General features: G+C 41.2%; 1 long non-coding RNA gene across 1 annotated transcript; it reads right to left on the bottom strand.

Moving 5' to 3' along the window:
* On the bottom strand, positions 1-27,856 carry LOC144585763 (uncharacterized). The gene is made up of 2 exons (XR_013540306.1): positions 24,954-27,856; positions 1-2,392 (listed from the first exon to the last, which is right to left on the bottom strand). It is a non-coding gene; the product is annotated as an uncharacterized LOC144585763 (long non-coding RNA).

Here is a 27,856-nt window from a genome sequence, read left to right as displayed (position 1 = left end):
TCTCAATAACTCACTCTGAAATAGTAATAAGATAAAGAATAAAAGGTTTCATTATTTACAATTGTGAACAGACCAACAAGAACTAACAACACTGCTTCTAATAGACTAAAGAGAGGTAAAGAATAATTCAGCAGGAAGGCGGGATTGTCTCTGAATTCAGAGGTGGAAAAGAACAATTGGTTAGTGCTAGATAGATTGACAGTCACCCCATCCTAGAAAAATCCCTATAGCTCCCAGATTCCCAAATCACTGGGTGGGGGATTCTGATAGTGTAGTTCAAAACAAAATCTCCCTGTTACGGCCTTTTCATCATCATAGGCATCCTCCAGTCTCGAGAGACTATGGTAACATGCTCTGTATCGAGAAGTGTCCTCTCCAGAGCATGAAGCCTGAGTAAAGTATCTAAAATTCATTATTTTGTTCCATTGTTTATTTTATTTGTTCCGTTATATGTTGTCAGGTTGGAACCAACCTATTGCAATCCTAATAGGACTTTTCAGGTAAGAAAGATATTTAAGGAATGGTTTTATTACTCCTACCTCTACACTGAATTTCCATGGGTGAGTGGAAATTCAAGTCCAGATCTCCTGAGTCCTGGTCCATCACTCCATCCACTGCACCACACTGGGTTCCTGATATTCTTGACCAACTTACAAATGAACTCTGCATGCATAAAAATACTACAAGCATTTCCTGTACAATCTAACTTCTGGGTAGGAACCAGATGAAATATCAGTAAACAACAGTGAATTCCAAATGAAACTTGCTTGCTTGCTTGCTTGCTTGCTTACTTACATTGAAATGAATGGGAGAAATTAGTCCCATTTATTTCCATTGGCCTACACTGGGTATAGCTAATGTTGGATTTAGCTCTGTGCTGCTTTTATTTTGAAAAGCTAGAGTATGGGTTGCAAAGGAAATCTTATGGTTTTACTTCCATTGACATGCACCAATATCACCACAAAGCCTATCTGAATCCTGTTTTTCTTCATCTGTGTTTGTTTTTGTTTTGTTTTGGGTTTCAGTTTTTTGCGTTTAGGTCACACTTGACTTCCAATTTCACACTAGGTTACTACGCATTCATTTTCTAAATTGTTATTGATGCAAAAATAATAAAGAAAAACAGCCTTCTCTGACGAACATAGATTGGAAAGTGTGTGAAATATATAGAACAGGACTTGGCAAAGTTGATTTTGTAGTCAATGACTTTCCCAGCTAGCCTGGCCACTGATGGTCCTCAACAGAAGATAATGTTCAATTCACATTTCCCCTCTCCATATTATTGTTCCCCATAACACTGCTTTCTTTGGTTACTTGTGTGCATGGTCCTGCACAAATCACAAATGAGAATTCAGCATTCAAGGGGGGAAATGGGCCCACATAATAATGCAGTACTGGATCCAGGTCTAACTATTGGCTTCTTTATCATCTGCTAAGTAACTCTTAAGGAAATTCCCCCCAGGAGCTGAATCCAATTTTTATAACACAACCCACGTACTTTTGGCATGTGGGGGTAGCCATAAATCTCATAGAGTAAGGAGGCTATCTGAATAACTTTAAAACATTTTTGGAAATGTTTTACATTAGATGTGGAGAAGCAGTCCACATGTTGTTGGGATCCCAACTCCCATTGACTCCTAGCCAACTTGGTCCATGGACTGTAGCCCAAAATTCCCCACCAGTGCCTCAAAATAAGGGAAACCCTCCATCGTCACCTTTTTTTTTTTACTTGCTTATCAAGGTAATGAGACTAGAAGAGAGCACAGAGGTGTGGGTCTTCTTGCTGCCTCCACAGCACCCAGGTAAGGGAAGAGTTAGTTTGATCTTGCTGTCTGCCACCCTCCACTTGCTGATACTCTGGCGCCCTATGAATCAAGAGGCCCTGTTGTTCTTGTATTTCTCCTCCTCTGGGAGAGAGGAAGGAAGAACAGGCAGCCACAGAATTAGGTGTTGTAGGGCTGGCAGTTCAGGAAACGTATGAGATGTATATCTATATGGATCCAAATGGGCTGTGAAAGCTAACTTGGGGACTTCATTAGGCTAAAAAGAGAAACATACCCCAACTGTGATTAAAGCCAGATCTCAGCCTGATTTACATCTCACACCCTTTAAATGTCAACCTAGCAATTAAAACTGTTGCTTAATCACAGAAAGAGAGGTTGACACAAGACTCCAAACATCAGGGGTTTCTCTTTAATAACATTGTTTGAAAAGCCACAGATCAATGAAAACTGAAAACAAAAACCCAAAAAAACAACAACTCCAGGCTGCAAAATTTCAGCTTTTCCTTATTAACATTCACAGTTGCTTCCTTCTGCCTCTGCAGACCTTGGTCTGGCTGTTCTCTTCCTCCAGTCATGGCAAAGATATAAATGGAATTAAAGATTTTCATCTGTGGGTGGAAACAAAATAAACCTGTGAAAAAAGACAGCCAGCACAATCCAGTAAATTTGCTGGCACCACTGCTTTTGGAACATCAGAAGGAGAAGATGCATACATAATCCTGGGGGACTGAAAGCCATATTGGCAGGATGCTGGAACAGTGTTTGCTCCAGTAATTGTGTATTCATCTTCAAATGGAAGGAGAATAGTAACACATTGTTGTTGCTTTGTCATTAAGTCGTGTCTGACTCTTCATGACCCCATGGATCAGAGCACGCCAGGCCCTCCTGTCTTCCACTGCCTCCCGGAGTTGGGTCAAATTCATGTTGGTACCTTCAATGACACTGTCCAACCATCTTGTCCTCTGTCGTCCCCTTCTCCTCTTGCCTTCACACTTTCCCAACATCAGGGTCTTTTCCAGGGAGTTTTCTCTTCTCATGAGATGGCCAAAGTACTGGAGCCTCAGCTTCAGGATCTGTCCTTCCAGTGAGCACTCAGGGTTGATTTCCTTCAAAATGGATAGGTTTGTTCTCTTGTAGTCCAGGGGACTCTCAAGACTCTCCTCCAGGACCACAATTCAGAAGCATCAATTCTTCAGCGGTCAGCCTTCTTTATGATCCAGCTCTCACTTCCATATATCACTACTGGAAAAGCCATAGCTTTGACTATGTGGACCTTTGTCGGCAAGGAGATGTCTCTGCTTTTTTAGGTTTTTTAGCTGTCTAGGTTTTTCATCTCTTTCCTCCCAAGAAACAGGCGTCTTTTAATTTTGTGGCTGCTGTCCCCATCTGCAGTGATCATGGAGCCCAAGAAAGTAAACTCTATCACTGCCTCCATATCTTCCCCTTCTATTTGCCAGGAGGTGATGAGACCAGTGGCCATAATCTTATTTTTTTTTTGATGTTGAGCTTCAGACAGTTTTTTGCGCTCTCCACTTTCACCCTCATTAAGAGGTTCTTTAATTCCTCCTCACTTTCTGCCACCAGAGTGGTATCATCTGCATATCTGAGGTTGTTGATATTTCTTCCCTCAATCTTAATTCCAATTTGGGATCTCTCCAGTTCGGCCTTTCACATGATATATTCTGCATCACATATAGCCCCCCAAAAAAGGAAACTTACCACTAAAAAAATAAAAGAATACATCTCACCCCAGGAGGGAAGACTAGAACAGTCTGTTTTGGTGCTAACCATTCAGAGCCCTAGATATCATGCCCTCACTGGCATGATTCTCCAGTGCCCTTCAGGCCAGATACCTAAGAGAAACATCCCCCCTACTTGACCTTGGGCTGACCAAGGAAAAGACTGAGGGAGTCTCAGTCTGCAAAATGGCGAGATCTGTCCTTGAATCAGAAGATCAACAGAACTATTTCCCAATCTGAGAGAGTGCCATTGGTTGAAAAGGTGGACAGGGCAGGCTCTTAAAGGAGTACTTACCTTGGAGAAAAGTTTCCTTCAGAATCTTCTTTGTGAACACAATTGTCCTCCTGAGGAGATCTTATACCTACATCTAGTTAGGGCTGTGGTAGCTCAAGCTTATACCTCAGATTTGGGCAAGGAAGACAGGTTAATGGAGTTTTGTTTGCAACCTCATATGCTGTCTGTAGCTTGAATGATTGGGAGGGACTTTTTTGGGCTGGGGTGATTGTCTAACCAACCTCTGAATTCAAAAAGAGCCCTGCCTCTCTGCTGTGTGTTCTATCCCCCAGGGAAGGGCCGGATCTCTTCTCAGTTATCCAAGAGTGCAGGACATATAATGATGGGTTCAAGTTATAGGACATCAGATTTCAGTTGAATATCAGGGGAAACGTTCCTAACTGTTAGAGCAGTGCAATAATGGAACCAATTACCCCAGGAGGTGGTGAGCATTCCAACGCTGGAGGCATTCAAGAGAAAATTAGACAACCACCTGCCAGGCATGTTTGGATTTGGATTCTTGAACTGAGCAAGGGGTTGGACTTGATGGCTCAGCCCCATTATTCTATGATTCTGTGATTAGCAAGTTGGATGGAGACAAAGAAGAAAGCTCATAGATCACTTGATCCCAGTCTTCTCTGTGATGAGATGTACTGTATTTCTTTTAAATTAGGGTCATTATTCTAAATTTGCATGCATGTCGTTTTTATGACAATATGCGGGTGGCCATCTACATCTTATCAAGACCGATAATCAAGTTGCCGCGGGACATTCACTCTACTTGTGAGCTTGTTCTTTAAAAAGAATATATATCTCTCTTGTGGCAGATTTTCAACTGTGGCTGTAATTCGATCAATAAAGTTGTAGCCTTTTACTTGATGTGTGCAGTGTGTCAAAGGTGGGGAGCCAGGCCTGCTTAGCCATATGCCGACAATATATATTCCTCTTGCAGCACTTTTTCATGAATATTTTAGACACCTTTCTATTATTTCACAGAAGAAAACAAACTTTTCCCAACAGGCTGAAGTGATCAGGTAAAAATTGACTTTTGCAAACATTAATATTTTATTAGTGTAGAGCTTTAAGTACAATCTTCAATACAGTGGTGCCTCGACTTACGAATGCCCCACCTACGAACATTTCGACATATTAACAGCTGGAGTCGCAAAATTTTGCTTCGACTTGCAAATGGAGCTTTGACTTGCGAACAGAAAAAAAATGAGGGGAAGGCGGGGCAAGCGGGAAATGTGAACTTTCAGTTAACTGTTGGCCAGCGAAGAGGCTGCTTGTCTGCTACCTCGCTCGCCCCAGCGGTTAGAGAGTGTGGATATGGAGAGAGACTTCAGACAGCCTGGTACTGTACTGTAAGTACTGTTTTGTTTTGTTTGGCTTTTTTAAAAAAAATTGATTTTTGGATTTTTGACTTTCTTTTTTAAAACAGAGAGTGCCTGTTCTGGGTGAGTACACTGTATTTACTGTACAGGGATTTTGCAGGTTGGGTTTGGGCTGGGTGGGGGGTTATGTTTCTGTGCTCTGATAGGGTCTGTGCTGGCTAGTGTGCTTTAAAATGGAGTTTAGTCTTTTGGTTTTAAAATCAGAAATTTTTTGCAAGGGTATGTGCTGGCTGTTGTGTTCTAAAATGGAGTTTAGACTCAAGTCTCTCCCCCCCCCCTTGTCTTCTCTCTCTCTCTATGCTCCCCAGGTGTTTGGTTTGGTTTAAAAGGTGTTTGGTTTAAAATGTGTTGGTCTAAAATGTGTGGGTTTAGCATGTGTGGTTTTAAAATGTGTTTTAGACTCCAAACTCTCTCCCCCCCCCCCATTGTCTTCTCGCTCTTTGTGTCTTCTCTCTTTTTGTGCTTAAAAGCACAAACCTTTGTCTGAGGGGTCTGTGTGCCCCAGTGATGACCTTCTTTCTTTCCTCTTTCCCCCATTGTTCCCTCCCTCCTTTCCTGCTCTTCTTTTAACCTATGTCATCTTAAGTCTAAAAAAAAATTCTCTCCCAGTGGTAGAGGACGGATTAACCAGTTTTTGACTTGCAACCAGCACCTCTACAGCCATCTAGAGTGACCAGACAGGTGGAGTATTAAGTTCGTAAGTCGAGGCACCACTTACAGAACTTTCCAGATACGGACCAGATCATCTCCTTCGTGGCTTCACTTCACAATTACCTGACAGCAAAGGCTATAGTATTTGATTAATGCAAATTTGCTAATTTACATAGAACATTCAAATAGGATTCCTGTGTCAGTCTGTGTAGCAGCAAAAGAACATAAAATGCTGTATTATAAAAAAAATGTAACAGTACACCTATTACAGAAATTCTCGTACATACATACATGGGCTTAGAGAATACAAAATAGTAAGCAAGAGAACTGTAAAGGGACAAATGAGGTAATGATCTTTTGACCCTGGTGGTTTACAGTTATTTTCGCTGTTATCCACCCAAGACAATGTCTTTCAGCCAAGCATGATATGACCTACTAGTTTCATGTTTGGAGAAACCACTTTTTTCTTCCCTTTCTTTCTGCCCATTTCCTAAAATGGGGTCCTACAATGTGGAGAGGTGAAGACTGAATTCTTCGCTCCCTCATGGACTCCCTAATGCAAACAGTTGTACGAGTATACCAACAGAACACATTTGTTGTCTATGCCTGGTAACAGCTTCAAGTGAAGTAAGATTTGCCTCAGGGAACCTGCTGGAGGGGCAAAAGATTAAACTCAAGCTGCTCTCTCCTCTACATGTACCTAGGTAAAGGTAAAGGTAAAGATTCCCCTTGACAATTAGTCCAGTCATGTCCGACTCTAGGGGGCGGTGCTCATCCCTGTTTCCAAGCTGTAGAGCCAGCGTTTGTCTGAAGACAGTTTCCATAGTCACGTGGCCGGTGCGACTAGACACAGAAGGCCGTTACCTTCCCACCGTAGTGGTACCTATTTATCTACTTGCATTTTTACATGCTTTCAAACTGCTAAGTTGGCAAGAGCCAGGACAAGCGATGGGAGCTGACTGAACGAAGGCTGCAATAAAAGGCAGGAAAAAGGGATGTGTTGACTTCACGGCTTCAATTCCGCAAGGCAACACAACTCCAGCAGAGCCCTGGTGGAGGAGAAAGGGAGGGTTACGTTCCTTCCCTCTCCCCAGCCTTTTCCCCTCACACCAGTACTGCTGCCATGAGCTTGCCCCACAGCCACCTCCTTACTCATGAGTAAACCCAATGAATGTGCTTGTGAATAAACCAGCAGTACAAAGACTTGTGTGGACCGTTCTCACAGGAGAATAAACATCTCCAGCATGAAAGGAAGGAGTGCTCAAGTGAGAGATAAAATAGGTCACACTGAAGAACCTTTTAAGTGCAAACCAGATGCTTCAAATTCCTCCATCTGGACAGGCCCTAAATCTTAAAAATCAGGGCTGGGAAGTGTGTGGCCTTCCAAGCACAGTTGTATTCAACCCCTATCAGGCCACCCCATACAGGAAAAGGCCAGCAATGATAGGAATTGTAGTCCATCAACATCTTTAAGATTCCACTGAACCTGTGCCTTTCATCTTCCTTGCAGGATTTTTTTAAAACGCCCCGTGAAATCAAAAAACTAATCTTCTAGCACCCAAAATGCAAGTTGCCTATCTAGGAATACAGATTTTAAGATGTGTCAACAAAGCACCAGTCACGTCTAGACTAACATAAGCTGCTTAAAATAGAAACACATCTTAAGAGGAAATTGTGTGTTCTTCCTGCCAAGGTATATTTCCTTTACAACGGAAAGAGGAGGGGGCAAGGCACTGCCTTAAACCTTCACATACTGTTTTCTCTGAAATGTAATACTTTCTTGAATTTTATTAGGAAGAGTTTTGCCCTTGTCCAGAAATCAACAAGATGGGGAGGGGGGCAATGCTGATGCTAGGAAAAAATATCCTATAGCAGAAGGATTCTTATTTAAGTAGCATTTTAACCTACCCACCTCCAAGATCTATAGGGGAAGGTGTTGAAACTCAGCCTATTCCCTAATAAGCTGATTTTAAATTTTGTATGCATCGTTAGGGCAAAGTTAAGCCAAGTGTAATGTTAAGTCACTCTAATTGCCATGGCTCCATCCCACAAAATCCTGAAATCTGTAGCTTGGTGACATATATAGACTTCTCTGTTGATGAGCAATAGCACAGTTCCCAAAGTACAGCCAAGAATCCTGAGTGTTTCAATAAACTACAAGTCCCAAGGTACCTTTGGATGGAATCATAACAGTTTAAGTAGTTTCAAATTGTTGTGGATGTGAAGTGTACATACTAAATCTTGACTGAATGCCAAAAAAGCAACTTTGGGTTCTTCTTCAGAATCTTTTGCATCTGCCTTGGGGTTCCCTTGGAATCTACATGATCCTAGGCCTGGCTAGCCTCACAGACTCTTTATTTCCCTCTCTCCTTCTCTGTGTGAGTGATCCCACATACCCCATAATATATTCATAGAATCATAGAACCATAGAATTGGAAGGGGCCTATAAGGACATCGAGTCCAATCTAATCAATGCAGGAATCCAACTCAAAGGAGTTAAAATCACAAATTATGCTTATAATGCAATGCAGGTTTTTTTTATAATTTAAAAAGAATTACACAATTAAAGAATCACCTATGTGGGGAAGGTAAGGACTGACTGCCATATTGCCTGGGCACTTACCTGGCGCACCTTCTCACACTATTTTGCCTGATATGTGGGATGACTACCTAGAATTTATCCGATTTCCTTTGGATTATTTAATCATGTTTGCACTAGTACCCCACCAACCTACATATGTAAAGATTTATGTCATCCTCACCCACAGCTACCCGGCCACCATTTTGATTCTGTAAATAGATCCTGGTTCCTCTTCCAATTTCCAAGACAGTACAGTTGAACAAAGAAAGCCATTGAGATTTGCATCATGTGAATATACCTGCCCTGTCCTTTCACTGTTTCTTTGTTCACTTTGCTGTCTCTCCTCTTCTACTGCTAGCAACCTAGAAAAACCACATTAAACCAAGAACTGTGGTCATGTGGGACAGATTTCTTCATCCAGGTGATCTCCGGGTATCTTGTACTACAACTACAAAGTTTGGCGAGCTTGTGCAAGTTCATCTGTTCTGTATCTGCGTTTTAAGAAAAGCCACCAAAAGTATTAGGCTCCTTCGATTTCATTTGACTGTAGCCAGTTTCTCCAAGCACTGTCGAGTGACAGATAAAATGTTAGAGCTGAAAAAGAGACTGGAAGAAGACTAGCTGATTCCAGGCAAGCCCTTCTTTTGAAAAAGGGAGCAATCTAAAAACAGGAAGTCAAACAGGAAGATTAAAGGCAAACCTTCTGCAGATTGGGGTAACCACATGTGAAAACTTTCCTTAGCTATAGTTTGAGTGACTGATACCCTGTGGAAAATGAACTTTTAAAATGGCATATTTGCTGTGCTCACACTTGAAGTAAGCACCAGTAAGCTTCAACATCCTGATGTTGGGAAAGGGTGAGGGCAAGAGGAGAAGGGGACGACAGATGATTGGACAGTGTCACCGAAGCTACCAACATGAATCTGACCCAACTCCAGGAGGCAGTGGAAGGCAGGAGGGCCTGGCGTGCTCTGGTCCATGGGGTCACGAAGAGTCGGACATGACTTAATGACTAAATAACAACAACAAAGCTTCAACACATAACTAGTAGGAATGGAAAGTGCCAGGTGTAAGAGTTAGGTACTAATGATAAATCCATGGCTGGAAACTGAAGAGCTGGAAAATTTCAGATGAAATCTTAGGGTGAATTATCACCAAAATAATGGGGTGAGGCCAAGCTATACACTATGCTAAACACCTTGCATGTGACTGAATATAACTTCTTTTAATATAAAGTAAGTGTGCATGTCAGGATTAGCACATAGGGATATCAAGGATTTAAACCTTCTCTTCCATTTTTTTTAATGTCGATATTTGCACATGCCTCCACATGCACGTTAAAAATATGGTGGGGGGAGGGAAAGATCTGCATTACTGCTGATTGAGTTTTTTATTTTTTTAACTCAATGTGAAGAGGCAGATTTTCAAAGTGAGATTTCATAGAAGTGAAGTCGGAAGGGACCTACAAGGCCATCTGCTCAATGCAGAAATACCATCAAAGCATATCTGCCAGGTGATTATCTAAGTTTTTCCTGAATGCCTCAAGTGTTGTAGCACTCACCAACCCCCGACAGGTTCCACTGTCATACTGCTCTAACAGTTAGGTGGTTTTTCCTGATATTCAACTGAAATCTGGCTTCCTTTCATTTCAGCCCATTATTGCGTGTCCTGCACATCACTGGCATGTGCTGCCCTAGTTTAGACTGGATCGTCCTTACTTAAGAATTTAAATAGAGTTTAGTTAAGCATTAAAAACCCCAATGTTTTGCTGCACACATTGCGTTTAACCTGGTATATAGTGCATACCTTCATACTCCTGCTGGGCATGCAGTGAACGTAAGCTTATTTGGTGATAGTGTGGATAATGCCATTATATAGTTGAGTCACTAGATGGCACTGGACCTAGTTGTGTTTGGCTGCAGTCAGGAATTTCCTACTTCTTATCTGTATATCATAAATCTCCTATTAACTCAATGCAAGCCAACCTGCATCAATGATTTGACAAAATACAACATAATGCTTAGGGTATAAAGTATCAGGCTTCTCCCCAAGATAATCTTCTTTTGCTAACTTTTTTTTTCTTGGTACATATTTGTGGTTTCTTCCTTTTATCTGCCTTTTTGTAGCTAACATTGCTAACTTATTCCAGTCTTCATTTCCCTCCTGATCTACAAATAAGATATCTGCTATTTGTGCTTCTTTATATTTTATTACCCTGAGTGTTGTCTTTTAATGTTAAACACGGCGGGGTGTTTGCAGGCTGGCATTTTGGAGCCATTAGAACCTTCTGAGGATTGCAGTTCTGCATTTTAAGGTATCTGTGATAGTAATTCAGTATGTTTCAATTTTCACTTTATGTATTATTATTATTATTATTATTATTATTATTATTATTATTATTATTATTATTATTATTATTATTATTATTATTATTATTATTATTATTATTATTATTATTATTATTATTATTATTATTATTATTATTATTATTATTATTATTATTTCTTATCACAAAATTTGCCTGAAAACACTTCTGCTAATGTTTTGCAGCACCTAAGGATCTCTTTGTTGGATCAGATTCATGGTGACCCCAGAACTCTCTTTTCTGCTAAAGCATTCTATCTAACTCCTAAATGGTGCATTAAACATATGTTACATTGTCAGGCCAGAACCGAGGTCTTGGTGTTATAAACAATAACTGAGTGAGAGTGCCATATCTTTCTCTCTTTTTTTCTCTCTCTCTTCTGGAGGTCAGTCCTCCATTTAAAGGGCTGCTGGAGGACAATTCTCCTTTGGAAGGTATCCTCTGTTTGAAGTCCAAGTTGAATTTAAAGGTAAAGAACTATAAGAAGGGAGATCAGGGACCTTGAAGGTGCCCATCCACAGTGAGCGATGGGACGGCAGATTCAATACATGCATCAGTCACTCAGGCGCTGTCTTCCCCTCCTGAATTAGAGGCACTGTAATTCCGTTAAAATCATTTCTCATTTTGTACAAAATGGAATTACTGCATTCAGTTTTAGGCAAGTCAGTATCCATTTTTGGGTTTTTTTTATTACATTCCTTCTCTGAACCTTACTAAGAAGAGAGCAAAGAAAGAGGAACATCATTGGTGTGGAAACCTTTTTGGTTTGAGAGGTGCCTGGGGGCCTTGGTGCTAGTAGTCCACTACTCCTTGCTTTGCCCCAAATGGCACTATGGGCCCAATCTTAGTGTGTGTCCCCCCTAAAAGAAAACCAAGGGTAAAGGGAAGGATTAAGGAAAGAACTAATGGGTGCATACACTTGGGTCCATGGTGTTTCCCCCTCTCCGGAGCAAGACATGCACAAGCATCTTCCTGCTGATTCAGCAAGCTCTGGCAACCATCCGGGAAAGTTGAAAGGCAAGTGCCTAGGCTTTGAAACCACACATACAAAAATGAAACATGCGCAGGGACACCCGGTGCTGCTCACCCTGAAATCTGCATCCCCCAAACAGCAATTCCCTGAGATGTCAGCCAGAATGTTATGGCTTGTCAACCCTACACCTCACCCAAGTGTGTTCAGGTAAGGGTTTACTTGTTTGTTTTATATACCACCCCATCAGTGCCTGTGCTCTATTCTGGTTGGTTTACAAAAAGACAACAGAAGCCCAAACAGAAAAAAAACCCACCTCTAACAGATTAAAACAGTTTAGACAAATAACTATTAAAACAGATAGCACCAAAGGTGATTCTCCCATAACGGCGTACAGTCAACCAGGGTCAATGTGGAAGGCCTCCCTGAAAAGTCATGTTCTGAGTTGACTCCTGAATGCCAGCAGGGAGGGAGCCAGGCAGAGGCTTCCCTGGGAGCTGGTTCCACAAGGGTGGTGCCACCACAAACAAGGGCCTGCCTCTTACAGTTGAGTTGTGAGCCTCCCTCAGGGTGGCAACACGGAGGAGCATAGCCTGGGAAAATCTGGTGGGGTGGGCGGATGATAGTGGGGAAAAGACACTCCAAGAAACTCCAACAAACAGGCCCCCACTGTTTTGTCACAGGAGGCAGACAGTCTCACAAACAACTCTTCCCCTCCCTAGCAACAAAACCACATAACTAACAATACAACAGCTAACAACACATTCCCATTTCATAAGACCCCCAAACCTGCTCCCTGAGGCTCCCCCGTCCCTGACGGCCCACTAGCAACTTTGAAAAGAAAGTTTGGCTGAATAGGAGAAGGGACTCAGAGAGGACCAACCCCATGTCTTCCCACGCATGTATGTACACATGCCATCGTTTAAACATGGTGAATATTTATACAGAGGAGCCTTGTTTCCACATAAGCATGCCTGAGGGGTTTACTTTCTGTTGGTTGTGTCATTGTTTTATAAAGATGCTACAGGAATCTAAAGCTCATCTCGTCAGCTTCCCCTTAAGAGTCCAGGGCTCCCATCTGGAAAAGTTTGATATTTTAAGAACCCTTGAAAGGCTGTCAGTCAGTTTTCTTCAAGACAGCGCCAAGCCCAAAGAGGAGCTGAGCAGGTCCAAGTGGCATTCAAAGCCACTTAGTCACAGAGGAAGGAGTTAGTTGTTTCTCCAAGCAGCTGGCTTCTTATAAAAACAGTCTCTGTGTTGTTAAAAGTGCAGGCCTACATTTAGATTCTCCTGATACTGTTCTGTTTATTTTTACATTTGCTGCATACCATGCTCCAGCCGTGCAGCCTGATTTTAATCTCATCTACGCTTTGGCAAAAATCCACTCAAGTCTCTTGAGCTATCCTGGTGTTCAGCAGGAATGAAAGCCGACCCAAAACCAAGATGCTGCTTCTTAATGATAACTTTTTGCCTCACAAGATAACTTGCTCCTCTTGAGGGAATATTCAGGGAGACCCACGCCACCAGCTGGCAATAACTAGGCACTTGCCAGAGGCTCAAACCCAGTACTGTATTCTTCTCAACCTTGCTAACTCTGATTGGCTTCTGCCATTTTTATTTGTCTATGGCTATTTAGGACAGCTAGATTTTTCCGCCAAGAATTTTTCAGCATTTATGATATTCTCATATCACTCCTATGTGGCAAAGGAACATTCTTCCACTTTATCTTCTGAACATCTTTATTTCCAAGGTGCAGTATCAGAATTGGCCAGTAGACGGCACCAGAAAGTATATACCTGTATTTTTCTGACCTGTTGGTAACATACAATACAGTCTATTAACATACAATTAATTTGATTACTTGCACAATCAGAAGGATAAGAATGATAATAAAAACAAGACTGCCAAAGAAGTAATTATTTCTTTTTAGAATGTAACATTCTGAGTTCTGGCTTTCCCATGGTTGTCATTATTGTTACTCATATTGTTACTATCACCCTCATTCATTTGTAGAGCATGTGGCTTTGTATAAAATGTTAAAAAGAAGAAGAAAGTTCTGCCTCAAGGGTCATACAGCCTGAAGCACAAAGTAGCAAATAGACAAAGAACGGAGAAGTATTAATAAAACATAACTGAACAAAGGACTTAAAGTGCACAATTCAAGTAAAAATGAAAAAAAAAACATATAATTAAAAAAAACACAGAATAAAAACCTCAACAAAGAGGTGAACCTGTAAAAGCAATGCAAATATATTAAGGGAAGGGGCAAGAAGCCAAATGAAAAAGGCATGTTAATAATGTGGCAAAGAAGGGAAATAGTGGCAGAAACATAGTAGTCAGATGGAGACCAGAGCAAGAGGACAAGTGGAAGGATTTACAGAGGATGCCAATGGGACAACTCCTCTACTGAAGCAAAAACGAAAATGTGAAAGAAGGTGAATTGAAAAAGAAGGCAGAGCCTATTAATGTGGGTAAAGGAAGGGGACCACCAGCAGCAATAAAAAGCAAATGGTATCAAACTTATTATTGAAAACTTAGCAAAATCCTAAGCAGGAAGAGAAAGAAGGAGAAGTGGCAGAGCTAGCTTTAAAAGCAAGTTAAAAGTGACAAAAGGACACTGAGGATTTCTAGAGTTAGTGTGAATTGGTGAAGATCATCAGATACTTGAATGACTCTCTGACTCATCAAGACTTTGATTTTTGCCTTGGGGCTGAGTTAATTTCTGATCTCCATTGCTTAAAATACAGAGCCAAATTTTTGAATTTCCCTCCTCCTCTCCCTTATTTTGCAACCTAGCCTAGATAGTTCAGGAACAAGTAAAAGTTTGCCTGTTGTACAATTGCATAATTAATAATTTATATGTGGTCAAGTTGTTTCTGCCTTGCATGGAACCTTTCCAGGGATTTTCCAGGTACATACCCAGAAGTGGTTTACTATGCCATACTTTGGGGGCGCTCCCAAGAGATATGGTGAAGAATCGAGCTGCCAACCTCTGGCTCCGCAGCCAGGAACACGACTCACCCACTTATCCAGCCAGCTGTATAGAAGAGTTGCCCATCTGTAGGGTTTGGATTTCCCCACATGCATACACACACATTAGAGCATGGCTGTGAAGATAAAATGGGGAGGCAACCACCATGTATTACCTTGAAATCACTGAAAGGTGGAACAGAAATGCAGAATTTGGAGACCACGGAGACTCCCTCCCAAAGCTAACATGTATGTATTATGCATGTTTCAGAGCCTACAGATTTTATATGTCTGTGCAATGTGTAGCCTGCATAGTTAACGTGTAAACCCAGGAAGTTTTTTAAATGCTATGGGGCAGTATATAAGCAGCATGCTTTGCTTTGCATGCAAACAAATTTCCATGATCTTCTGGGCCATAAAAATGTGGTTAAGATTTTGATGTGCCATTTGCCCCCAAACCCTTGAGGCTCAACATAAATATGAGCTTAACCAATGAATGCTGGATCTGGCATAAATCTAAACTGCTTTACGACATCCACAGCAGGTTTCTAGTTAGCTGGACACTTTTTTCTTATCTTTTCCTCTTTGCAAGACTTCAATTTCTCTGTGCAGTGCTGGGATCTCATATGTTCTGTGGGCTTTTGCTACCACCAAAATGGTCTAACAGCAGGTTGATGGAAGGCTTAGTGATCTGAAGCAGTCACTGCCAGGAAACCGAAGTCTTCAACCAAGTATCCATATCACACGCAGTCCCTGTCTGGCTTGTGGCTTTTGCTTATTAAAGCTGCTTGCTCGAGCTGTTACTGTCCTAAAATCATAACAGTGCTGAAGCTCTCTTGTTCTGACTTATTGGGGGGTAATTATTATTTTTTCCAGGCTGGCACCACTGTCTGTCAGGACATGATCTCTTTCAGAGCATCAAAAGAGCCAGATGCACAGTTCAGTGGCCAGACACTTCAAGTCATAACAAGCTAGTGAAGCGAGCAAATTCTGCTTGTAAAAGAATTGGCCTTTATTCGCCTGGGGTACCCAGTTTTGCCCTGCATAGCCTTTAAAAAAAAAAAACAGCTGCAACTCTGCTGACTTCACAGATTGGTAAATATTCACCAATAGTGTGTGTGGTTTCTAGAGAGCACACGGACAATTTGCTCGAGCAGCCAAGCTGAAGGGGAAGGAGCGGAGCAAACTCCAAAATGCAGGGTTGACAATTCTGTGGTACGTTTGGGAGAAAAGCTTAGCCTGACCAGCTTGGCCCTTAGGACGACAGGCAGTTTATATACAACAAGAAAACTTGACATTCTAGCTTGCATCCCACAATTACGTATACAGTGAGCAGGTTTTCTGATTCTTTAATTCCAGTTTCTGAATGGTGTGTATAAACACCAGTAGGGCAGGATGTGTATTTATGTGTGTGTGCATAGAAGCATTTTAACGTTGTGCCCAAACAGTATTTGGGGCAAATGAGTTATCAGCTGTTAATTAGAGAGAGAAAATGTTCTCTCTCTTTTTTGGACTTTGACTCCCAGAATCCCCTCAGCAAGCATGGCCACTGCCTAAAGCATTCTGGCTGTGAAGCCCAAAAAAGGTCACTTCTTCCTTTTCTGGTCTTGCTGCTGATCCAAAAGGAATAGATACCCATGTTTCCCCAAAAATAAGACAGTGTCTTATATTAATTTTTGCTCCAAAAATGCATTAGGGCTTATTTTCAGGAGATGTTTAATTTTTTTTTCATTTTCATCTACATTTATTTAAATAAAAGCAAAAAAAAAAAAAAGCAAAGCGTGCTTCAAGCACTCTCTGGCCGGTTTACAAGTTAATTATGCAGGCTACACATTGCCCGCCCCCCAGCAAGCTGGGTACTCATTTTACCGACCTCAGAAGGATAGAAGGCTGAGCCATTACCTGGGATTGAACCCCAGGTCGTGAGCACAGTTTTGGCTGGAGTACAGCGGTTTAACCACTGCACCACAAGGCTCAGTGGTTAAACTGAGTCATGTCATCTTCTAGTTGCTGCACCATGGTGGAGGGCAGGGTTTCACTTAACTGGGGCTTATTTTGGGGTTAGGGCTTATATTATGAGCATCCTGAAAAGTCATACTAGGGCTTATTTTCAGGTTAGTTCTTATTTTCAGGGAAACAGGGTATATATACTAAAGCCAGAGGCTAGATCCATTGTGGCTGACTTGGATCTTACCCACAAGTGCCTTGCTATGTCCAAAACCATGTCTCCCTTTATGATCGTGCCTGGTGTTAAGATCATCCAGGAGGCCTTTCTCTCAGTCCCACATGTTATTCCACAATTGGAGAACCATTATAGGTAGATGGTACCAGTTTTATTCTTGTGTATGATCCCCTTTATTGTGGCCTTTCTAATGATTATGTATGCATGTGAACAGTGACAGTGAAGAAAGCTGACAGGGAGAAAACTGATTCATTCTAAACACAGTATTGGAGGAGAGCTTTATGGATACCATGAACTGCCAGAAAGACAAAGAAGATGTAATCAAGCCTGAACTCTCACTAGAAGCTAAAATGACTAAACTATGGCTATCGTACTTTGGGAATATCATGAGAAGACTCGGTGAAAACACAATAATGGTGGGAAAAATCAAATACAGGAGGGAAAGACGAGAACCACATGAGATAGACTGGCTCAATAAAGGAAGCCACAGCCTTGAATTTGTAAGACCTAAGCAGAGTTGTTAATGGTAGTTGCTCTTGGAGGTCACTAATTTGTAAGATCACCATAAGGTGGAAACTCTTTGACTAGATATGACAACGTGCATGATGCCAGCCCTGTAAAAGGTGACATATATGGCCTGGAGAATATTGGTGAAAGAATAATGTTGGGGGATAGCTGAAGGCCAACCGTGAAAATGTTCCCACTGCTCCAGCAAGCTTCCTTTGCATGCTTGATCTCAGACTGGTTGTGAGACTGTTTCCACAACAACAGAAAGCCTAACAGTAGGGGGAAATCTGTTCCATGACCATCCTTACACAAGCGGGGTCATAAACAATAATGACGACAATAAAAACAAGGGAAAGGGGTTTAAAACCATGTAAAGTGCAAAGAAGTTAATGGCTGGTGGATGGTCAAGAGAGAGACATAAGATTGCCTAATTAGGGGCAGACTACAAAAAGCCTTGGGAGAACAACCAGGTCTTCAGTTGCTTCCTAAAACCCAAGAGGCATGATGCCAGTCTTACTTCTGGTGGGAGGGAATTTCAGAGTGAAGTGGCCACCACAGAGAAGGCCCAGTTTCCAGTGACTGGTTTCCAGCCTCTAGAAACAGTTTAAGGAAATACTGTATCACTGAGGGGAAAACTGCCAAGGGCTTACAATGGACCCTCTGCTTATGGAATTAATCCGTATTGGAATGGTGACTGCAGGTCGAAAAGTCTGTAGGTCGAGTCTCCATTGACCTACAATGCATTGAAAACCGATTAATCCGTAACTGGCCGTTTTTGTTCCATTTTTGTTCCTTTTTTTTTCTGGTCTGTACATTGATTCTCTGGCTGCAAGTCGAACCTAAATTTTGCAGCCAGAGAAGTCTGTAACTCGAAAAGTCTGTAAGTTAAGCCGTCTGTAAGTCGAGGGTCCACTGTACTTCGCTTAGGAAGATTCTTAAATATTCAGAATGGTAATCACCAATCTAGATAACATCGGAGCAATTTTAATCTATTATCTGAAGAGTGACAGCTTATTCTCCCGTGTTAATTTTTCCCATAATACACTTTTTGATTTTGTTCATCTTGTCACTCACAGTAATGTCAATTCCATGCATATGGAATAAAAAAAATAAAACAACTGAATTCTATACCTTACAGAGAGTTCATTTTGATGTCGATGGTTAAAGTTTATAACTGAGGGAGACTTGTGGCAGAGAGCTCCACAGATTCAAGTCTCAAACTTTTTTTTTTGTTCAAAGTATTTGGGTTTTCACCATATTTCACAAAATCAGCTACTCATTTTTCACTGGGTGTAGTAATGGCAGATGTAACACGACAAAGGTGTGGAGGACAAAATACTGCTAGTGTATATTCCTAGCCCCTGCTCCCAAATTAGCTCTCAGTTCGGGATACGGAAGAATAACAGTTTTCCAGTTGTGTAGCAGTAGTTCATTCTATTAAAGCAAAACTGGACTAAACAAACCTTCAAGGAAAAACAAAGTTATTTTATGCCATCAAGACACTTCTGAACTATAGGGACCTGATGAAGTAGTAACCACCAAAAAGTCCATTCCTTAACAACCCTGCTCAGCTCTTCGAAACTCATACAAATACAACTGGTAGAAACTAGCTGTCACAGTTAAGTGCTTGGTGCTTTTCATAGTCTGATGGTCTCATGTAGCCTCAAGGAGATAGAGGGAAAAGCTTGTTTTAAAGGTGGATTCTGAGTAAGGAAAAGATGCGGGAACAGGTTTTCTAGCTAGAGAGTGGGTTTAGGCATATAGATCAACAGGAAGTTTTTAATTCCTCACCTTTCAAAAGATTCATACCAGAGTATATCTTAAAAGTACAATAACTTGTTGTATTACTCATTACTTTTTGGCTGCCAGATGACCATTTTTATTGCTTTACCAACACAGCTAATTGCATTGTTGTTACCAACAGGAAAGAACAATACTGGGACATACTGCTTCATAGCTAATTCTGTTACTGCATTTTGGAAATATTTTTTAAAAGAACTAAAGAAAAAGCCGATAAATACTTCTTTTGCCTCTTAGGATTGACAAGAGAATGGCATGAAACCTGAAAAAGTATGTCAAAAGGTCTCTAAAATACCTTAAATGGCAATTTAAAAGTAATTTTTGAAAACATCCATATGCTTCTTGTTGCATTTAAGGAACTTAGATGTTGCTCATTATATCTAAAAAGTAAACTATTGTCATACAATGGCTGAAATCCCCATAGATTCAGTGGCCCTACTTGTGACTTATTACTTGATTTCAGCTTGTTTTAGCAAAAAGCAACTAGTTACAGGTATGCTGGATTAGGTATGGTTGGGAGTTCAGTTCTCCACTGTGCCTACCTGACAGGGCTGGACTTGATGATCCATAGAGTCCCTTTCCAGCTCTGCAGTTCTAAGATTATGATTATTATGTAGTTCCCTATAACTAGTCTTTTCATAGTTACGCATGGATGTTCATATGACTATCTATTGTTTTCCACAGTGCATACTTCTAGGTTGAGTGTGTAAAAGATTCCAGCCTCTGTTTCTTCTGAAAGAAGATGCATCATTTTAGGCCAATTAAATCCTCTGAATTTTTCTTCTACAATACAGTTTCAGTTTCATCACATGGTGAGCAGCAATACAGTAAGATTTAATATAAAGTAATTGTTGTAATTATTTTACTCCAACAACCTCTAAAAGTGCTGCTTTCCTCCTTCTCCTCAGTTTGGGAATTAAAGTTTATTAGACCGACTCATTTTTCACAAGCGTGGTGGCGCTGTGGGCTAAACCGCAGAAGCCTGTGCTGCAGGGTCAGAAGACCAAGCAGTCGTAAGATCGAATCCACGCGACGGAGTGAGCTCCCGTCGCCTGTCCCAGCTCCCGCCAACCTAGCGGTTCGAAAGCATGCAAATGCGAGTAGATTAATACGGACCATCTCGGTGGGAAGGTAAACAGCGTTCCGTGTCTAAATCACACTGGCCATGTGACCACGGAAAGATTGTCTTCGGACAAACGCTGGCTCTATGGCTTGAAGAGCGGGATGAGCGCCGCCCCCTAGAGTCGGACACGACTGGACAAAAATTGTCAAGGGGAACCTTTACCTTACCTTTACGGCCCTTCACTTCCCATTTTTTCTGATGATTTTTTTTTCAAATTTCGCCATCCAGAGTGTGAAGCTGTCCTCTTTTTACATTTTTAAAATTGATTTTAAAAATCTGACATATATCACTTTAGTTCCTAAGCTGAGGGAATATTATATATGTAAATATTTTATTCACAAGCCTCGAATATTGCTGCTTACTTCCTTCTCCTCAGTTTGGGAACTAAAGCTGGCTGGATAGCTCAGTGGTTTAGATATCTGGTTTGGAGTTTGATTCCTCACTGGGCCCCCTGCAAGCACAACCAGCCTATGTGACCTTGAGCAAGCTGCACAATCCTGGAATGACCCCAGAAGAAGGGAATGGTAAACTACTTCTGAGTACTGTACTGTATTCTTTACCTGGAAAATCCTGAAAAGTGTTGCCATAAGTCAGAATTGACTTGATGGCGCATTATTATTGTTATAGATATACAGTAAGACAACCACTGTATTATTGTTCTCGGAACTCAAAGAGTAGGAAGAAGGATTGCGGACGTCTGTCCTCTGATCTCATAAGAACATAAGAAAAGCTCTGCTGGATCAGACCAAGGGCCCATCTAGTCCAGCTTCCTGTATCTCACAGTGGCCAAACCAGATGCCTCCGGGAACACACGGGTCAACTTAGAGACCTGTCTCCTGATACCCTTCCCCCGCATCTGGGATTTGGAAATTCCTTCTTTTTAAGCCTGGAAATTATACATCTCCATCATGGCTTGTAACCTGCAATGGACTTTTCTTCCAGGAATCTGTCCAATCCCCTTTTAAAGACATCTAGGCCACATGCCATCACCACATCCTGTGGCAAGGAGTTTCACAGATTAAAAACATGCTGGGTCAACAATTTCTTTTATTTGTTCACACTCTCCCCAAACTCAATTGAAGTGGATGTCCCCTGGTTCTGGTATTGCGTGAGAGGGAAAAGAGCTTCCCTCTACCCATTTTATCCACACACTGTACATCTCACTCGTGTCTCCCTTTCAGGCACCTTTTCACTAGACTAAAGAGCCCCAAACGCTGTAGCCTTTCCTCATAAGGAAGGTGCCCCATCCCAGTCATCATTTTAGTCACTCTCTTCTGCACCTTTTCCACTTCCACTATGTCTTTTTTGAGGTGCGGCGACCAGAACTATGTGCAATACTCCAGGTGTGGCCTTACAATCATTTTTGTACAATGGCATTATTAGCCCGTATATCCTATGTATCATATATCCACATATATATGGAGTATTAAGAAGTCTTATCTGAGGGTTCCAAGGAAAGCCCGCTCAGCGCAGCTGAGACCAGCACAGTGCCTGACTCTTAACTGCCCAGTACGATCTGCCACAGAACAAAATCTATACCTTTCAAATGGAAGACTGTACAGTTCTGTTTATTTTCACAACATATTTTGAAATCCATGGCTGAACAGAACCAGAGAATCCTGAGTTAGAAATGAAATATATCTTTCACTCTTTCCTATTTGTTCCAACAACACATTTGCCTCTAAGGTCTGGCTTCCTCTGCTCTTTCAGCACACCATGCAAGCTCCATTACATTTTAATTGCCTTTTTCCACTATGCATAATGAATGTACTGGTTTCGAGGTGATGGTTTTTAAAACAGGCTGTTGTGTTGCCGATTTTTAAAGCAGATCTTTAAATGTAAATATTTGGCTTGGGTTTCTCCTTTGGCTGTCTCTTCTTCCAGGCAATGCACATCTGCTAACCTCATGAATATGTTTGCACTTTTGTGTACATGAGAACTGATAGATTGGAGGCCTCTTTGGAAATTATTGCCCCACATGTTTAAAGAAGGCACAGGGAGGTGGGCCGCAGGCACAAGGTCCCTCTCCCAGCAAGGTCCCTCTATCCACACTGATTTAAGCAGTGAGTAAACTTCCTGGACCAAAAATCTTGGCAAATTCAATTCCTCTTCTTCAGACTCTCCCATTAGGTTGATAGGAGCAAGGGATGGACCTTCCACAACCCTCCTCCTTACTCTTTGAACTCACATAACAATAATTTAACGTACAGTCCTCTAAAATGATCTCCAGGCCGCTAAAAGAGCTTTCTCCAAGCTGGTATTCTCTGGATGTTCTGGGCTACATCTCCCATAATTCCTGGCTATTGGCCACATTGGCTGGAACTACTGGGAGTCAAAAACATCTGGAGGATACAAATTCACATCATCCTCAAACAGATGCACCTTCAGACAAATCAGAGAAAGAATGAATGAATAAAGCATACGGCACATTTCCTCCAGCACTGCGATAATCCAACAAATTAGACCTGGTGAAAATCCCTAAAACTACAGTGGAAATGTAAGTTACTTTTACACCATGCTAACTGTCAAAAACCATTTTGAAAGAAATCAACCCTGAGTTCTCACTGGAAGGACAGATCGTGAAGCTGAGGCTCCAATACTTTGGCCATCTCATGAGACGAGAATACTCCCTGGAAAAGACCCTGATGTTGGGAAAATGTGAAGGCAAGAGGAGAAGGGGAACGACAGAGGATGAGATGATTGGACAGTGTCATTAAAGCTACCGACATGAATTTGACTCAACTCCAGGAGGCAGTGGGCCTGGCCTGCTCTGGTCCATGGAGTCATGAAGTCGGACACAACTTAACGACTAAACAACAAGAAACTGTCAAAAGAGTCCCACAAAGAATCATGGAAGCTGCGGTTTGCCTGGTGATGGCTGCGGTCCACTATAAAACAGAAGGCACAGAACAGGTGAACAAAGCCAAGGGTGGCAGGCAGAGTCAGGACAAAAGTGGGTATTCATACAGATATAGACACATACACAAAGGAGCGAACAAGCTGTCACATGGACATAGAACAAAAGAAATAAAGGTTTTTTGGTATTGTGGGCCAGCTGGCAGTTGATTAATACCCTATTTGCCCTCATAAATGAGTTACCCCTGACTTTTGTGGCAGTGCTTAGACAGTGGTTCCCAGCCTTGGGTCCCCAGATGTTCTTGGACTTCATTTCCCAGAAGCCTTCACCACTAGCTGTGCTGGACAGGATTTCTGGGAGTCGTGGTCCAAGAACACCTGAGGACCCAAGGTTGCGAACCACTAGCTTAAAACTATGTTAGTTATCCCAGGTCACCCTCAAACAGCCCCAGAGTTCCCTGGAAAGACTTTTAAACCAGTTTACATCTATATTATGGATGACCTTTTAGAAAAACTTCGAAAAGCCTCAATTTTCTCTCTCATTTTATTATATCATCTTATACCTTTTTCATTTTCAGTTACCCTTATTGTATTTTTAACCTTTTTTGTGTTCTCAAAAGCAATTTAAAAACCTGTTCATGTAAAATGTGACATGAAAAACACGCAATTAAATAAAAACAAAAGTACTCATGCAGCCATGAAGCCCCTAGACTTCATGTTGTGGGCACTCAAGGGATGTAAATCAACCGTGGTGCAGCTTTTATTGTAAACCACATATTTCATCTATAATTTGCCTCCATTTTCCAGATGGGTGTGCTGATTGAAAATTTAAAAAACTGTTCATTCATGAATAGGTGTGGCTTCTGCCATTTCGGATGCACCTACAAACGAAAAACAGAGGAAGGTACTCATCATTGCTTGGTAGCTCAGCCTGGTTTCTATGCTATTGGAATCACTCACTCTGTGTGCCAATATGGAGGCAACTGGTTCTTTCACAACTGGTCATTTCTGCTCTCTATTTCTTTTCCAACTCCATTCGACCCCAGTGGAATCACTGGGACTGGTTGAGCCACTAAAGGGCCCAATTCCTCATCTTGCTTTCCTAAGATTTCTGCAGAGATTGAAAATGTTGATTTTGGAGAAATAACCACTCCATGCTGGCTGGAAGATTCTGGGCATTGTAGTCCTTCCAATTTAGCGTTTCAAGCTCTGCATTTTAGTGGAACTGAAGGATTTATTTATTTATTTTATTTTATTTTATTTTATTTATATCCCGCCTATCTAGCCAACTCAGGACCACTCTAGGCGGCTAGGATTCCTAAGTGCCCTTGTATTTTCATCCATTACTTGGTCCTTCTCTACATCTCAGTTGTTTTGAGATCTGCAAACAGGTCCTAGAAATGTTTGACAGCCTTTCGGAGACTGGAGGAGGAGTACACATTTTCAAAGTGGAGATCCTCACCCTTTAGGTGGAGGCTCAGGGCAGGGATTCTTCAACATCAAATCTCTGTATAGGGCCCTGATTTTCCACCCCATCTGGGCTTGTGAAAAAAAGAGTGTCAACAGATGTGCCATTGTCTTTATTTTAAAACCTTCATAAAGCCCAAGTTAAAAACAATGGAGCTAAGAAGTGTAAACAAATCCCTTTATGAGGGTGCTGTTAGCTTTGAAGCTCAGTTACAATCTTCCTTTAAAACAACATTGTTAATGATTTCGGCACTGTCATCCCACTAAAAACTCTGAAGTAATGAACTTACCTCAGGTGGGGGGTTTGTGCTCCTTCCTTCCTGATTTACTGCTTTAGAAACAAGGCAGAGGGAATATTCTGTGATGTTTGATGGCTGAGGTGTTACTATTTGTTTTGTAAAACTCAGTTGAAAGAAAGCCGGCATTAGAGAACCTGTTTAGAAGCTTGTATAAAATAGGTGCCTGTTTTCTGCAGCTGGGGGCAGACCACAGGGTCCAGTTTTATCATCCAATAAACATCTTTGTACAAACATCCTCGAATTTTAACAATCTGTATTTCATTAAAAGGCTTGTAGGAGTGATCTCTACTTCATTCGTGTTGAAAGACATAAGCAAGGATCCAAATGTGAAGGAGTAAAAAAAAATTTTAAAACCAAACTTCCCAGAATCCCACAGCCTGTGGGATTCTGGGAATTGTAGTTTTTTTAAAAAAAACCTACCCAAAAAAGAGTAACTTCTCATCTCTGCCAGATTCTTCATATTGGAAGAAAATCTAATTAAACTAGCTACATAAACGCTTCTTTTATTTGCTTCTTTTACTACCTACAAGATTAGTATAGACATCCCCAAACAAGTGTTTTCCAAATGTATTTGTTTGTTTGCTTGTTATTTCAGCTTGTATACCTTGCAAACACTCTCTGAGTGGTCACAACAAATAAAGCCACATTAAAATCAACAGTACAAAATACAATATATAATAAATACCATAGCATAAATAAAACCCTGTCGCTAACTATAACTCCGGTTCCTGTCACCCCAGCCAGCATGGCTTGTATGATGGATGTTGTAGTCCAAAATGTTTGAAATGCATCAGGTAGGATTAATAAGTGTTGTTTCAAATGCATTTACTCGGAAGAATGTTAAGATTAACTGACTTCAGGTGCAGCAACATTGTGTCCACCCCCACCCCAATTTTGTTCAACTTCCAACCTGTGGAGAGTCTACAGAACTTAGTAAAAACTTGCTCACTATTTTGTGATATTTTATAAATTTATAAATGTACTGGCATTCTGTAGTACATTTGGCTTTACATAAAACTGCACACTGGAAATTAACAGGTTGGCAATTTCAGGAACTGACTTCAAGGAGAAACTTGCCTATAAAACATTTTTAGAACCAACATGTCAAATAGAAGAAACCCCAAAATGGCAGTCTTCAAACCTATTAAAAAAAATCACTCTCATAATAGCTGAGCCCACTCAAGGGTAATTATTATGTTACAGCTGTATTTGCAAATTATCTGTCTTTGGCTTTATTTTAAAAAATAAAACACATATTTTATGTAAAAATATCTCGCAATTACAAGATGCTGCAATGAAAATGTTCAGCCCATACATAAAATAAGGCGAAATGAATAGCTTCTTTGCATCTTCAGTTTGTTTATTCTGCATTGCCAAATTAGTCACCATCCTCCACAGTTTTTTTCATCTGTTTCTTTAAGTGTTTGGGTGAGAGCCTTTATTTCAGCAAGGATTTGGGGAAAGAGGGGGGAAAAACAGCTGTAAAACCAAACAATGGAATTCATATCCTGGATGTGCATTTAAACTTTATGCATTGGCACTGAGGCTGCGAAGTCACAGTCAAATACTGGGAGAAATTGTTGCACGTATAAAACGGGTGAATCTGAAGTATTTTTCACTGACCACATGGTGCAAAGGCTGATTTGAACTGGTCCAGCCCCTTTCCCTCCCAAATGTCTGATACCATTTGAACGCTCAAGGATCCGTTCTGTGGAATCCTGGGAGCTGCAGTTGAGGAAACACTTTGGATTCTTTGCTATAAGTCAAGAGGAAAACCCTAGACTCCTAGAGGCCTTCAACAGAGAATTCTGAGCATTCCTGTTAACAATGTGGTGTGGATGTAGTCTAAGAGCTCCTTTGCCTGAGGCTTCATTTTCTCTGTCATTCTGCTGTTAACAAACCTAGGGAAGATTAGGAGGTCTTTAGGAATGAAACTCTCCTTGTGAGGAAAAAAAATCAGAGCTTGTGGAACATTGAGGACTACCAAATATATACTATGCAGCTGGAGCTTTTGCAGACTCCAGCCCACCTCTTCCGATGCAAAATCTTGACACCAGATCCTTGACAGTTAGCTGTGAGTTAATTTGAAGTATTTGCGAAAGGTGTCATAATCTGTGGCTATGTTAGAACTTGGCAACCGCGCCAAAGGCTTTGCTTCATTCTCGTTTTTGCTCACTCTGCTCTGGTGCAGAAGTGCTGGCGATGAAAACCCAGCCACTGTCCTTGTTATTCTTTCTTCTTTTCCCACAATCTCTGTTGCAGGGCGATAAGACTTAAGTCAGAAAAGCTCTGTGTTAAGACTCATAAAAGGGGCATTGAGAGAAGCTGCCTTCACTCAGAAGAAGACCAAGCAGGCCAGTTTCATGGCAGGAAGCAGCAAACATGGAGTGCAAGGGGAACATTTGAGTGTATTTTTCTCCAGTTCTGATTGCTTCTGCTCACATCCGTCTTTTGGTCTGCTTTCCTACTCTTTTGAAGAGATTGGATTTTGGAGCTCAGGGGTGGAACAGGTATTAAGCATACTGAATTTGACATGTTTATATTTAAAACTGTGGTGAAGAACAAAGATGGAAGCAGAATTACAGGACTAGTCACAGTATGTCCTTCAACTGAGCATTGCAACTTGTGTTAGGTACAGTATTTACAAACGCTTTTTTGGTTTCTCTAAAGAATGAGTCAACAAACTGCCCAAAGTCAAATCCACAGATTCATCTGCAAGCAGTTTCTCAACTGGCCCTTCAAACAAACTGAGGAAAATATTTTTTAAGTGATTCAGCACCTTAGTGATGATTTACAAGGGTTTTTAAAAAAAAATTTAAATTGCCAGAGAGCAGAGGATGTCTTCAATTTGCCAATGTCCTGAAGTGGCTTACTTATTAAGCCACTTCACAATA

Source organism: Pogona vitticeps, chromosome 1, assembly GCF_051106095.1.
Source record: "Pogona vitticeps strain Pit_001003342236 chromosome 1, PviZW2.1, whole genome shotgun sequence".
In the NCBI taxonomy this organism is placed as follows: Eukaryota; Metazoa; Chordata; class Lepidosauria; order Squamata; family Agamidae; genus Pogona; species Pogona vitticeps.
The sequence above is the reverse complement of the archived record's forward strand: the minus strand, read 5'-3'. Positions and strand labels throughout refer to the sequence as shown.